This window comes from the organism of the source record quoted next, unplaced genomic scaffold, assembly GCF_019419815.1.
Source record: "Pyrus x bretschneideri cultivar Hongxiangsu unplaced genomic scaffold, Pyrus_bretschneideri_v1 Contig3, whole genome shotgun sequence".
NCBI lineage: Eukaryota > Viridiplantae > Streptophyta > Magnoliopsida > Rosales > Rosaceae > Pyrus > Pyrus x bretschneideri.
The window spans coordinates 8,585,074-8,597,392 of NW_025999612.1; the positions used below are offsets into that span (position 1 = coordinate 8,585,074).

Below are 12,319 nucleotides of genomic sequence, written 5' to 3' on the forward strand. Positions count from 1 at the left end.
GGCCAAGTCGGCGTCGTCGGCCTTCCCTGAGTCGGCTTCATGCTTCCCCGGAGATCTATTTTATGATGACGCGATCAGTTGCTGGGAATAGGCTGGAACAGAGGTCAGCGTTGGACATCTAGTCGTAGAACGTGATGAAAGCAACAGTAGCACCATCGTTCATGTACGCTTAATTTATAGACTGAGCTCAAGGTACCATTACCGATATGACTTGTCGCTGAAGCATTTGGTGGCTACTATGATCTCAGCCAGTGAAAATCGGCCGCATAATTCCTGCTACTCGCCTTCAAAGAAGAAGGATCCGGTGGGTTTGGGTCCGGAGAGGATCCTCTCCCATGATTTATCTAAAACGGCAATACGAAAGGTGAATCCTTGTTATTATTCACAGTTGGCTCGATCATAATTAATATGCTAAGTTTTTTTTTTATTTTTTTACTAGAAAACCTGACGATATGAGATAGATTTATTGATATAAAAAATAAGTTACACTTAGTTTGGAAAGGATAAAAATCTTTCCCTTCGTAAAGCAAGAAAAACAAAATACAAGAAAAAAGGAGGGACAGACATCTTACCCCTCTAGAAAAAAAGAAAATACAAGAAAAAAAAATACATAAGTAATTAAGCAAATTGACCAAAAAGAAGCACACTACATAAGTAATTAAGCAAATAATATTTAAGGCTAGTTATGGATTAGCAAATGGCAATCCAGAACCACTGAACCTCTCATCTATGATCTGATCCATACGTTTTGCCATGTCATCAGTGAAGAAGTTTTTCCAATCCCCAACTTGGCCTTTCCTGAAGAAATCACTGTTCTCGACTACAAGATTGGCTTTAACAAAGTACTGTTGCGTCCTGGAGGTTTTATTTATCTCCAAACTGCTCAGATTCTCAAAACTACAAAGCTTTATGATCTGCTGCACCACCCCTTTGCTCTCCTCCTCCTCTGAAAAAGGTTGACCCAAGAACTCAGCCAGTCTCTTCACATTAGCAAATGGCTCCTTCCTCAGATCCTCATATTTTAAGAACAAAACTTGCTCTGGCATTTCCAAGCTTGCTTTCCAAAACCCTAGCACATGGTCCCAATAGGGCCCGTATGGGCAGACTCCGCGGCAGAAAAGGTCAAATGCTTCCTCTAGTGAGAAGGGTGTAAGTCCTGTGTTTACTGCTTTAACTTTGCTCCCGAACTTCCATAAAGAAATGAATACATCTTTAGGGTTGCGGCAAACGTAAACGAATTTTAACACACCGCAAGTACTACTAGAAGTAGTCACAGATTTTGGGAACAAAGAGTAAGGCAGGTGGGTCGCAAAGAGTTGAGCTAGTGCTTGTAGGGATAACTATCAATCATAGCATCACCACTATCACGATCGTCGTGATGATCATGATCAAGTAAGGTTACGGAACGGCTGTGATCATGGTTTCCAAGCATTTTATCCATCTCCAAGAAAGGAAAACAGTCGTGGGGCCCAGTTGTGAGCAAGGGATGGTGAGGAGAGGCAGCATCATAGAGGCTTCTGTTGAGTGTAGCAAACATGAGTGCTCTAAGCCACGTCGTACCTGATTTCGGAAGTGTGGCTAAGAAGTACATGGGCAACGACCCACGGGCGGCGCTGGTAGAACTTCCGGTTGTTTGGAATAAGTTGAAATGGTGTTGAAGCTGCACGGCTGCTTTTAAGGCATAGGTAGGGGTTAGCCAGACCCCTTTGTACTGAACCAATTGTTCAGCGATCCAACCCTTCTCTTTCGGAAGATTTGGCAGCATTTCTCTACATATATCGGCATCAATTTTCCGGTAGGCTTCCCCGTCTTCCTTCACCTCGATATAATCGGTTTTAGGAACAATAGGTTGGGACGTCGAAGCTGAAGTCATTTGGGGGATAATGCAGGATATCTAGGTTTAGAAGCCCTACATATTCTCTAATATATAGCTAGTGATTCTAATGTAAGCAATGACGTGATTAATTAAAATATAAAAATAATGCTACGGTGATATATATAAATATATATATATATATATATTCTCTAATCAATAGCTACAAGTAATGATTAAAATATAAAAGTAATATTACAGTCACCAAATTTGTATATAAAATTTGTAAATTAAATTCTGTATCACTAATATGAATAAGCATGTAAATAATAACTCAATTATGAACTCTTATGTCATTTAATTTATAAAATTTGTATACAAATTTATGTTCTCTAACACTATTCAAAATATAAAAGTCTAGCCGGACTACGTTTATATGGAAAAAAAAAAAGGCCATCCGATCAAATGATTCGAACCTTCCAAATTTCATCCAATGATAAAAAATTATTACAGCTTTTCGTTGAGCTGTTGAATGAAATTTGAAAAGTTTGTATCATTTGATCATGTGATCTTAATGGAAAAGATCTGGAAATGATCTGTTTCCCGTTTGTATGGCTTTAATTGCCATCATTTTTGGGTCCCACTATTAATATAATTTAAAGAAGAATGCTGGACGGACTGGATTACTACGTGTATTTGCCTTCTATTGCCTTTATTATTGGGTCCCAGTCCAACTATAAATATAATTTAAAAATAATAATTTTTAAACGAAATTTCTCTCTCGTCCTCTATTCCTCACCCACTCTATTCCCCACCTTCTCTCCATGCAAATGAAACCCAGAAAGTTGTAAAAAATTTCTGGTTCCTTCCATCGCTCAGTATTTCTGGCTCAAGCGTCTCAGCGCCTCCAAAGACAGCAGCAATGTTTTCCATCCAAGAAATCAAATTTAATGTGGTATGACACAGCATAGCATCTCTCTCCGTTTCTGCCAAATTTGACAAGAACTTCAAATATTTTTAATTCATCCAAATCGGGCAAAGAGAGTTTGTAAAATTTGTAATACATAACATATTAAAGCCTCTGTTATTTCTTCCCCTTGTCATTTACATTTTCTTTTAATTTTACATTTTGGATTGTAGGAAATGAACAGATATGGATGTTCGTCCCCAATTCCTTGAAAGAAAGAGAAAATATACATATGCAAGCTCCTCACAAAAAAAAAGGGATTCGCCATGCGTAAAACATCCATTCTAAATATGTAACGAAAGTACATATATCAAGTCAATGTTTTTTCTATATTCATTTAATCCAATGATGCATCAAATATAAAAATTAAATTATACCTCTACTTTGTAACGTTTTGATTTTGTTTCATCAGCAGCTAAACCAAAATTTCGACAGTTCCCAGTATAATTATGTGAAAAACCAGATAGCAACACCATGTAAAAGTCATATTGGGTATCCACACCCACACCTATCAATTTACACATAAATTTGAACTTTGAATTACTTGGGTTTCAAAAATATTTGCACAAAATTTTAAAAAAGATGAATAAATTAAAACAAAGTAATATCTACTGGCAATTGAGACTGACCCAAACCTATTATCAAGCTCTGCTATGCGAAATAGAGACGGGCCGTGAAGAGAACTGTGCAGTATCGACAAAGTCTATAACAACCTAGAAATTTACCAAAGTCAAATTTACAGCCAAAGAAGCAATTATTTACTAAATTACAAAGAAAAATCTTCACAAAATAGTGTCTAGTTTTACAAATAAATGAAACCCAAATTAAATTTCTTGATAGATTAACTTATTAAGAAAAAACGTATGAATCCTACCATAAAAAAGATGTAAATTTTTGCATTGGCAAATGATTCATAATCTAAAAATGATATCTTAAACAAAATACATTAATCCAAGTCAAAAGTTTCCAAATTTAAATCAACTAATACGAACAAAATATAAAACATGATTCATTGTTTCTTTTTGCATTTTAAATCGCATGGTGTTTCCCAATATACTATTGTCTTAACATTTCATATACTCATGCATTAGATAAAAAATGATACCATGCTAAAATTACTTGGATTGCTTTATCACGGTTTAAGGAAGCAACCCCAAATCATAGTATCTACATATTTTTTCAGATTATCTAAAACACACTTAAGCAAAACCATCACTTCTCCAAAAACAAAGAAATCAATCTTCGAACACCAAACAAAGATTCAAACCCAGAGCTAGTGTAATTCACCAAAAAAATTGACAGAATCGATTGAAGAAAGTGCGAAAATTATTAAACCTGATCTTCTGGATGTGATGCGGTAGGGAGAAATCACATCAACCAGCAACCACTCATGCATCCATAATCTTCCAATACGCAAGAAATCGAAATAAAAATGGAGCTCCGAAAATCACACGAAACATAACTTAAAGTTGTGAATCAACATAGCACAGAATTCTGAATAGATCTGCTTGTCTAATAACAAATCAAATTGACAGTAGCAATTCTTTGTTCTACGTTCTTCCGATGATGATCGGGCAATACTGTTGTTAATGTAAATAAAGGTAAAGGACACAAACCTATAACAGCTAATTCAAATATATCCCTTTCAATATATAGACTAATTCAAAGATCTGCTCTTCCTGGATATATAGGGAAAGGAATAACATCTCTAATGTTGTCAATACCAGTAGCAAACAGAACCATCCGTTCAAATCCTAAACCAAAACCACAATGTTTGACAGCCCCGAAGCACAATAAGTCAATGTACCACTCATATGGCTCAGCAGCAAAGATAAAATCCTTTGCAACACATAAATGGAAACACCAAGTCATCCAGCACCAACACCATCCAAACCATAAAACAACGTAGCAAAGACACCAAAATTAAAAAATAAATAAATCCCACATATTCGACTTTCACATTATAGAAAACACAACTTTCACAATATTAAAAAGTACAGTTTGTTGCAGAAAATGCTCAAAGGAAAAAACCGAAATTATTTACCTTGAACATAATTGGCTTCCAAGCTTGTACATAGAAGCCCCAAAAAATGAAGAGCAAAGTGACCTGAAACAAACACAGAAGCAAATCATACAACCAAATAACATATCTAAGGATATAAACAAAACACCCAAAATTACAAAAACTAAATTCCAAAAAACGTAAAGCAACAGGTTCTGAAACGAAAAACACAAACAAATCATCGATCCAGACAACAGATCTAATGATATAAAGAAAATACCTAGAATAAGAAGAAAAAAAATCATCCACAAATCCCACCTCAACATGGAAAACTACTAGGAAAAAAAAAGAAAAAAAAAAAGGTCAAAAAATACTCACCAACAAAAGATGGTGGACCTTGGAGGTAAGGCCATATCCAACTGAAGGCTGGCCAGATGGCTCGTTTTAGCTATGTCACAAAATATCATCTCCAACCAAGGGCCAAAGGGTCATAGGGCTAAATATAATTTATTATTTAAATTTAAAAGCTACAACTTAAATTTAAAAACTATAAATTAAATTTAAAAACTACAAATTAAATTCATAAAAAATAAAATACAATTTGGCCCAAATTTTTTTTTTTGAATCCAACGGTAACTAGCCGTTGTATTTGAAATTTTGCCCTACTATTCTTGTCGGATATAACCAACAGAAATAATGAAAATTTTGGCCCGTGCCGGTGCTGGCTGCTTTGGGCCAGCCGGTTGGCCATTTGGCCCTTTTTTGTCCAGTGGGGCCCACAAGCCCTTTGGCCTAGCCCTCGGTTGGAAACGGTTTTCGGGCTATTTTTGGCCTTTTGGCCCTCTCGACCCTTCGGTTAGAGATGGCCTAACAAATCCACCCTGATAAAATGGAAAAACCAACCAAGACAAAAATTAATAGAAATAAATTATTGAAATTAACACCCAAATTCTAGAAATGAAGAAAAAAAAAAACCTTAATATGGAAATTGAAGCTTTACTTGCAGATCAGCAATGGCAAGAAGCTTTACTTGCAGATTTGCAATGGCAAACGACATCCAATGGTAGGGTACGTCAAGAGTGAGAGAGACAGAGCTGAGAGATGAGTGAGAGATGCAGAGAGAAGTCGAGATTTAAGAGTGATAAAAGCAGACTTTTGTGAGAGAGAAAAGTGAATACGGAAGGAAAAGTGGAGAAAATGTCGAAGCAGAACCTTTTACTGATGATCGATGCATGGGCAAGGTGGGAAAATCCAGAAGATGGAGCGATGATGAACGCGTGGGCGAGAAGGGTAAAGCGGCCCTTTTACTGTGTGAAAACGTAAAAAGCTGCAGATAACAAAGCAATCGGAAGACATTTTCGCCATTTTACTATTAATGAACAGTAACATTGTGTTTGGGTTTTAGTGTATATAAATGTGTCAATAATCAATGCTAAGCCCACTCTTCTACTCTTTTAATGTATGTAATTTCATTTGTTAAAAAAAAAAAAAAAAAAAAAACAGTCTTGGTCTTTTTCTTTAAAATTTTTTTTTTGGTTAGCTGCACGCCCTGTGATATGACATCAACATGGTGAATAATGTCATGTTTTGGTTTTTTTCTTTTTAATATTTTAATGTCTTGGTCTTTTTTTTTTATTAATTTTTTTCTGGGGTAGTTCCATGCCATATGATATGGCATAAACATGCTAATGCTTAATCGGCTGGTACGAAATATAAATTTTAAATCATCTTTGGATGTTAGTGTTCGAATTCCGACAGACTAGAAAATTCGAACTTTTGGCTTGTGTGAAAAAGAAATCGAATTCTTAATTTATATGAGGTGGGCTAGCCGAATGAATTAATAGGACGGTCGAATTCAATTTGAATGGTAGTTTCGAATATAATATTAGGAATGTAATTAGCAGATGAAACTTCGATGGCTGCGAATATTTTCCATAGCGCAAATGAAAGACCAACATCTCACATGGCACCATTCCTAACTTTAGACAAATTATATTTTCTATACTACAATTTCAGGTGGCTGTACCCCGCACAACTTATATGGTAGGATACGTATCCCATGGATGTAACCAAATAATAGTTGTGTATTGAAGACCGGCACTGTATTATCCGTTTTTCAACTTATAATACACTTCCATGACATCAATGTGTCCAAGTGTTTTGTGAGGAAACGAGTTGAAAGTTTGAAACTCGCATCAGAGAATTAAAAAAACCTTACATGATAAGAATTAGACTATTCTTCTATTGCCGACTAGTTCACTTCAGATTAACAGAAGTATACGTAATATTAACCAAACAGTTCAAAAAAGATCGGTAGAGGACGACTTTTGAATTGAACAGTTTCAATGAGAATTCAACATTGCACTGCAAGATAATGAAACATATCGGGAAAAAATCCAAAAGGAGGAGTCACTTCAAATGGATCTAGCAATATTGCATGGGCCATTAGTGTGCTTTCTTCGTAATTAAATATCATGATCTTTTTAAAAAGAAAAATCATTTCTAAAGTAGTTGAGTAGAGAGGGTATGTTAAATCAATAACCTGAATTGCATGCAACATTAATAATGGTGAATGGTGGGGTTATGACCTAAAGCTAAAGTTGCTATATAGCCAAAAGCGATAAGATTATCCGTTAATAAAATCTATCAATAATTCAGTTCAATTAATGCTTTTGCAAATGGATTTTCCAAACTGTTTAATTTTAGTTTATTTTACTTTTGCTTATTTCTTTAATATTTTTAATTAAATTCGTTTTTCTTATTTTAGATCTTAGAATCAACTTTCTTTTTCTTTTTTTTTAACTTTGTTTCAGTAATTAATTAAGATTTGATTTTTGATAAACTATTCATTCAATCTCTGTGCAGAACGACCTTGCTTGAGCTGTTATACTACGATTATCTTGTTCTCTTGCAAGTATTTTTAAGTGTTTTTATCTCTACTTTTGTAGATGATGAAAATCCTATCAATTCTGTTGATGGTAGCAAACATGAGTGCTCTAAGCCATGTTCTACCTGATTTTAGATATGTGGCCAAGAAGAAAATGTAGGATCCACAGGCGGCGGCATAAGTACTTGCAGTTGGCGCAGAAGCTTTGAGGAAGTTGGAATGGTGTTGAAGCAGCAAGACTACTTTCAAGGCAAAGGCAAGGTTTCGCCAGAAGCCATGGTATTGAACCAAGTGTTCAGTGGCCTAACCGATCTCTTTCGAAAGTTTTGGCAGTAACTCTACGTAGGTGTTTGGTAGACTTCCAGGCCTTCCTTCTCTTAATATAATTGGTTCAGGAACAATATTACGGGTAAGGATGACAACAGTTCGACTTAAGGACGGAAATGCTATATCCATCATCATAAATATGAAAATTAACCATATCCATAACCACAAATTAACCATGGGAGATTGTCCATAACCAACACCAGGTAACATCTTCGTCAAAAATAAAAAAAATTATATTCATCCAATTAACGCACTATAATTTAGTAGATACTAATTTCGTCATTAAATAGCTATGTCCAATAGTAAGAAGAAAAAAAAATGACAAACTTGAGACATTTGATATATAAAATGATTCAATGAATACATTTTGTAGGGTATAGAAATAAGAGTATTGATAAAACATTGATGATGTTGGCTGTTGATATCTCCCATAAACATGATGTTTGGTGCATAATGAATATAGTGTAGGCTTAGGTGAATACTATTTTATATATATATATATATATATATATATATATCTGTGTGTGTGTGTATTATATAATACCATTTTGTTGTATATAAATTATATTATATATTAATATATAATATTCGGGTCGGATTTGGAGACAGATACGGATTCGAGACCCCTTTAAACATTCCAAAACCATAACCGAATAGAGTTCACGGTTTTTCCCCATATCCATAATATACTTGAATTTTCATATCCAAATTCGTTCTATTTGGGCAGTTATTCATGGTTATCGAATTTAACGGTTTGAATTGTCACCCTTGATTACAAGGGCGTGACTTAGAAGAAGAAGGTTGGGACGAAGCTGAAGACATTTTGTGACATAACGAGAATGAGAATGATCTAGCTAGGTGTTGGTTCATTTTTAATATTAAATTAATTATAATTGTCATTATTTGGTGGTTAATGATAAAGTAAGTTTACTTGTCATTATTTGTGATTAGTAAGAAATTAAAATGTAGACTTATCTTTTAAACTTATTTTAAATGCTGACTTCACTAAATTTTTTATTGTGTTCTTAGACCAATTTCTTTCAGTGCAGTCAGCATATAAAATAACGATTGCAGCTAAAAAAGAGCGTGAGAACATTACAGTGATCAATCCAACTACCTTCAGAAGATAGCAAGGTGTATTTGATATCGATGAGTCAAAATCGACAGTTCGCGATCAAGATGCTGCTGCTTGCAAGGAAAACTCAAGTGGAATGTGGTTGCAGGACCACCAGTACAAGCAAAGCGAAGTGTCGATCTAAACTAGTAGGCTCTGCACAGATAATTCATTGTCAAGAATAACAGTTTTGGAAATAGAGAAAAAAAAACATAAACAAAATAACAATTGATATAGTATTTCGTTTCACCATATATAATATGATAATAAGTTATATATAATATGTTAATCAAACAATTCAATGATATTTTTACAAAAAAATTCATAGAGGATCGATGACTTTGGAATTGAACGGTTTCAATGAACATTTAACATTGCACTACGAGATAATAAAACATATGGGAAAAAATCCAAAAAGAGGAGTCATTTCGAATGGAGCTAGCAATATTGCATGGGCCAAGTGTGATTTCTTCATAATTAATATCATGATCTTTTGAAAAAAAATTCATTTCTAAAGTAGTGGTGTCACATCCCGGTCCAGGCTTCCACCACATCTCAGGCTCAACTTCACCGTAGCACGATATTGGCCGCTTTAGATCCCTACCACACCCTCACGGTTTTGTTTCTAGAAACTAACACAACACTTCCCTGTGGATCACCCATCCTAGAAATGCTCTCGCCCCATACTCGCTTAACTTCGGAGTTCCTACGGAACCTGAAGTTAGTGAGCTCCCAAAAGGCCTCGTGCTAGGTAGGGATAAGAATATACATATAAGGATCACTTCCCTAGGTGATGTGGGATGTTACAATCCATCCCCTTTAAGGGCCCGACATCCTCGTCGGCACACCATAGCCAGGGTTAGGCTCTGATACCAAATTATCACATCTCGGCCCGGGCACCCACCATATTTCGGGCTCTACTCCACCGTAGCATGATATTGTCCGCTTTGGCCCCCTACCACACCTTCACGGTTTTGTTTTTGGGAACTCACACGAGAACTTCCCAGTGGGTCATCCATCCTGGGAATGCTCCCGCCCCGTACTCGCTTAACTTCGGAGTTTCTACAGAAACCGAAGCCAGTGAGCTTCCAAAATGCCTCGTGCTAGGTAGGGATGTGAATATACATATAAGGATCACTTCCCTGGGCGATGCGGGATGGAACCCAAAACCAATGAGCTCCCTAAAAGCCTCGTGCTAGGTAGGGATGGGAATATACATATAAATATTACTTCCCTAAACTATGTGAGATGTTACAAGTGGAGTAGAGAGTGCATGTTAAATCAATAACGTGAATTGCATGAGCAGTACTAATGGTGAATGGTGGGGCTTATGAACTGAATGCTAAAATTACTATATAATAAAACTCTAATCAAGTCTGTATAAATAGGGTCACAATCACTATTCTTGTCTCCTAGGGTTTTCTTTTTTTCCGAAGAGAGAGAGAGAGAGAGAGAGAGAGAGAGAGAGATGCCTTCAGCCAGGGGCATAAAAATCGAGTCTGAAGCCGGAAACTGTGGCTGCGGAAAGTGAGGAGATGCATGCAAACACTACAGGAAGCTCGATCACGCCCAGAAAGACCGCAGGCTGTTGAAGAACATTGTTGAATTATCTATGTTTTGTACATCACTACTCTCGAAATAAGTTATGCGAGCAGTGTGTTAGTGTTTATATTAGCTTTTGAATGTCGAATTATCTACATTGTGTACATTTTTAATCGTAATGAGAGGATCACTATTTTAAATACTTTTTTTAAATAATTTAATTTGAACATCACACCAGAAGAATGTGCTTGTAGGTCATGTGGTTAATATCGTCTACACGTGCTGCATCGGCCCTCTCACCCCAAGCTTCCTGCAGCCCCAATATTGCTTTTGTGAATGCCACCAACGTTTGCTGCCACGCAATTTGTATCCCCGTTTGGAGAAATGCTTGTGGTACAAGAAAGTAAGGGTGGGTTCAAAAAGCTAAAAACAAAAAACAAAAATCGAACCAAAGCTACTGTTTGTAGATAGTCTATAATGATTGGGTAATTTATACAGTTGCTCCTTAAAATTGGACATTTTAATAAAAGAGTTCTTGAAATAAAAAATTCATCAATTTAGTCCTAATATGAGTTTTGCAAATTAATTTGATCATTCCGTTAATTTTTCGTTAAATTTTATGTTAGTACATTGATGTGACACACGAGTATATCTCACTTAATTTAATCATATAGCGCCAAATGTTTTAATCATAAAACTATTATGTTTAACATTTTATAACTAAAATGGGCAAATGAAAAATAAAAATAAATAAAAAGTTAAGAAAAGAATAAACCTCGTCAAGACCACCACCATAGCAACTGTCCATTTTGCAATTCGGATTCCTATGAATCGATTGTCACTTAAACTATAATTTCATATCATCAGTTCATTTTAATTTAGCAGTATTTATTTAGATATGTAAATAGTATGTGTATTTGCTACTTAATACTACAGTCTGGTGTTATTCATTTTTACTTGTAAGTGAAATGTCTTAGGATCAATTTTCGCGCAAAGCGAATTTGAACTACATTATTGCTAGCCCATTGTGAGGCTAAGCCCAACTTTTCTCCCCTTAGTGTAGATAATATCAATTGTTCAAAAAAAAGTATGTGTATTTAAGTAGTTGTATTAAAGAAAAATTCAAAGAGCCACTTAAAATTATAGTTTAGTGGTATTTCTCTTGACTTATAAATGAGAGGTTTTACATTTGATTTTCACCAACAGTGAATTTAAACCACATTATTACTAGTCTATCGTGAGGCTAAGCTTTCATGTTAATATACATAATATCATTTATGTTATTTCTTTTGTACATAAGATATTATCTATACTGAGGGGAAGAGGTTTAGTCTCACAATGGACTAACAATAATGTGGTTCAAACTCGCTTTTGATGAGAATTGAACCTAAAACCTCTCACTTACAAATGAAGAAAATTATCATTAGATCATAGTACTAAGTGGCAATATCTTTTATTAAGAAGAAAAAAAATTCCAACAAGAGGGAGACTTACATAGAAAGATAGTCCAAGTCCCAACGTATAATAAATAAACAAATAAATAAAATCTGATCAAGTCCTTAAGACCAACTCCAACCTTTGGAGTAAGTTCTAAAATTTACCATCTATTCTCCCTCATTTCCTTCTAACCCTTGGGCTAATTTGGGGTTATGGGTTAGAAGCTAAAA

General features: G+C 35.2%; 1 long non-coding RNA gene and 1 pseudogene across 2 annotated transcripts; both read right to left on the minus strand.

The window, feature by feature from the left end:
* Positions 1-653: 653 nt before the first annotated feature.
* Positions 654-1,873, minus strand: LOC103929126 (annotated as a pseudogene).
* Positions 1,874-4,097: 2,224 nt separating this feature from the next.
* Positions 4,098-5,947, minus strand: LOC103929125. Of its 2 annotated transcripts, none has more exons than XR_007260106.1 (3): positions 5,758-5,947; positions 4,825-4,887; positions 4,098-4,183 (listed from the first exon to the last, which is right to left on the minus strand). It is a non-coding gene; the product is annotated as an uncharacterized LOC103929125 (long non-coding RNA). The 2 variants fall into 2 exon arrangements; XR_007260107.1 differs by lacking the exon at positions 5,758-5,947 and adding an exon at positions 5,161-5,262.
* Between the last annotated feature and the right edge of the window lie 6,372 nt (positions 5,948-12,319).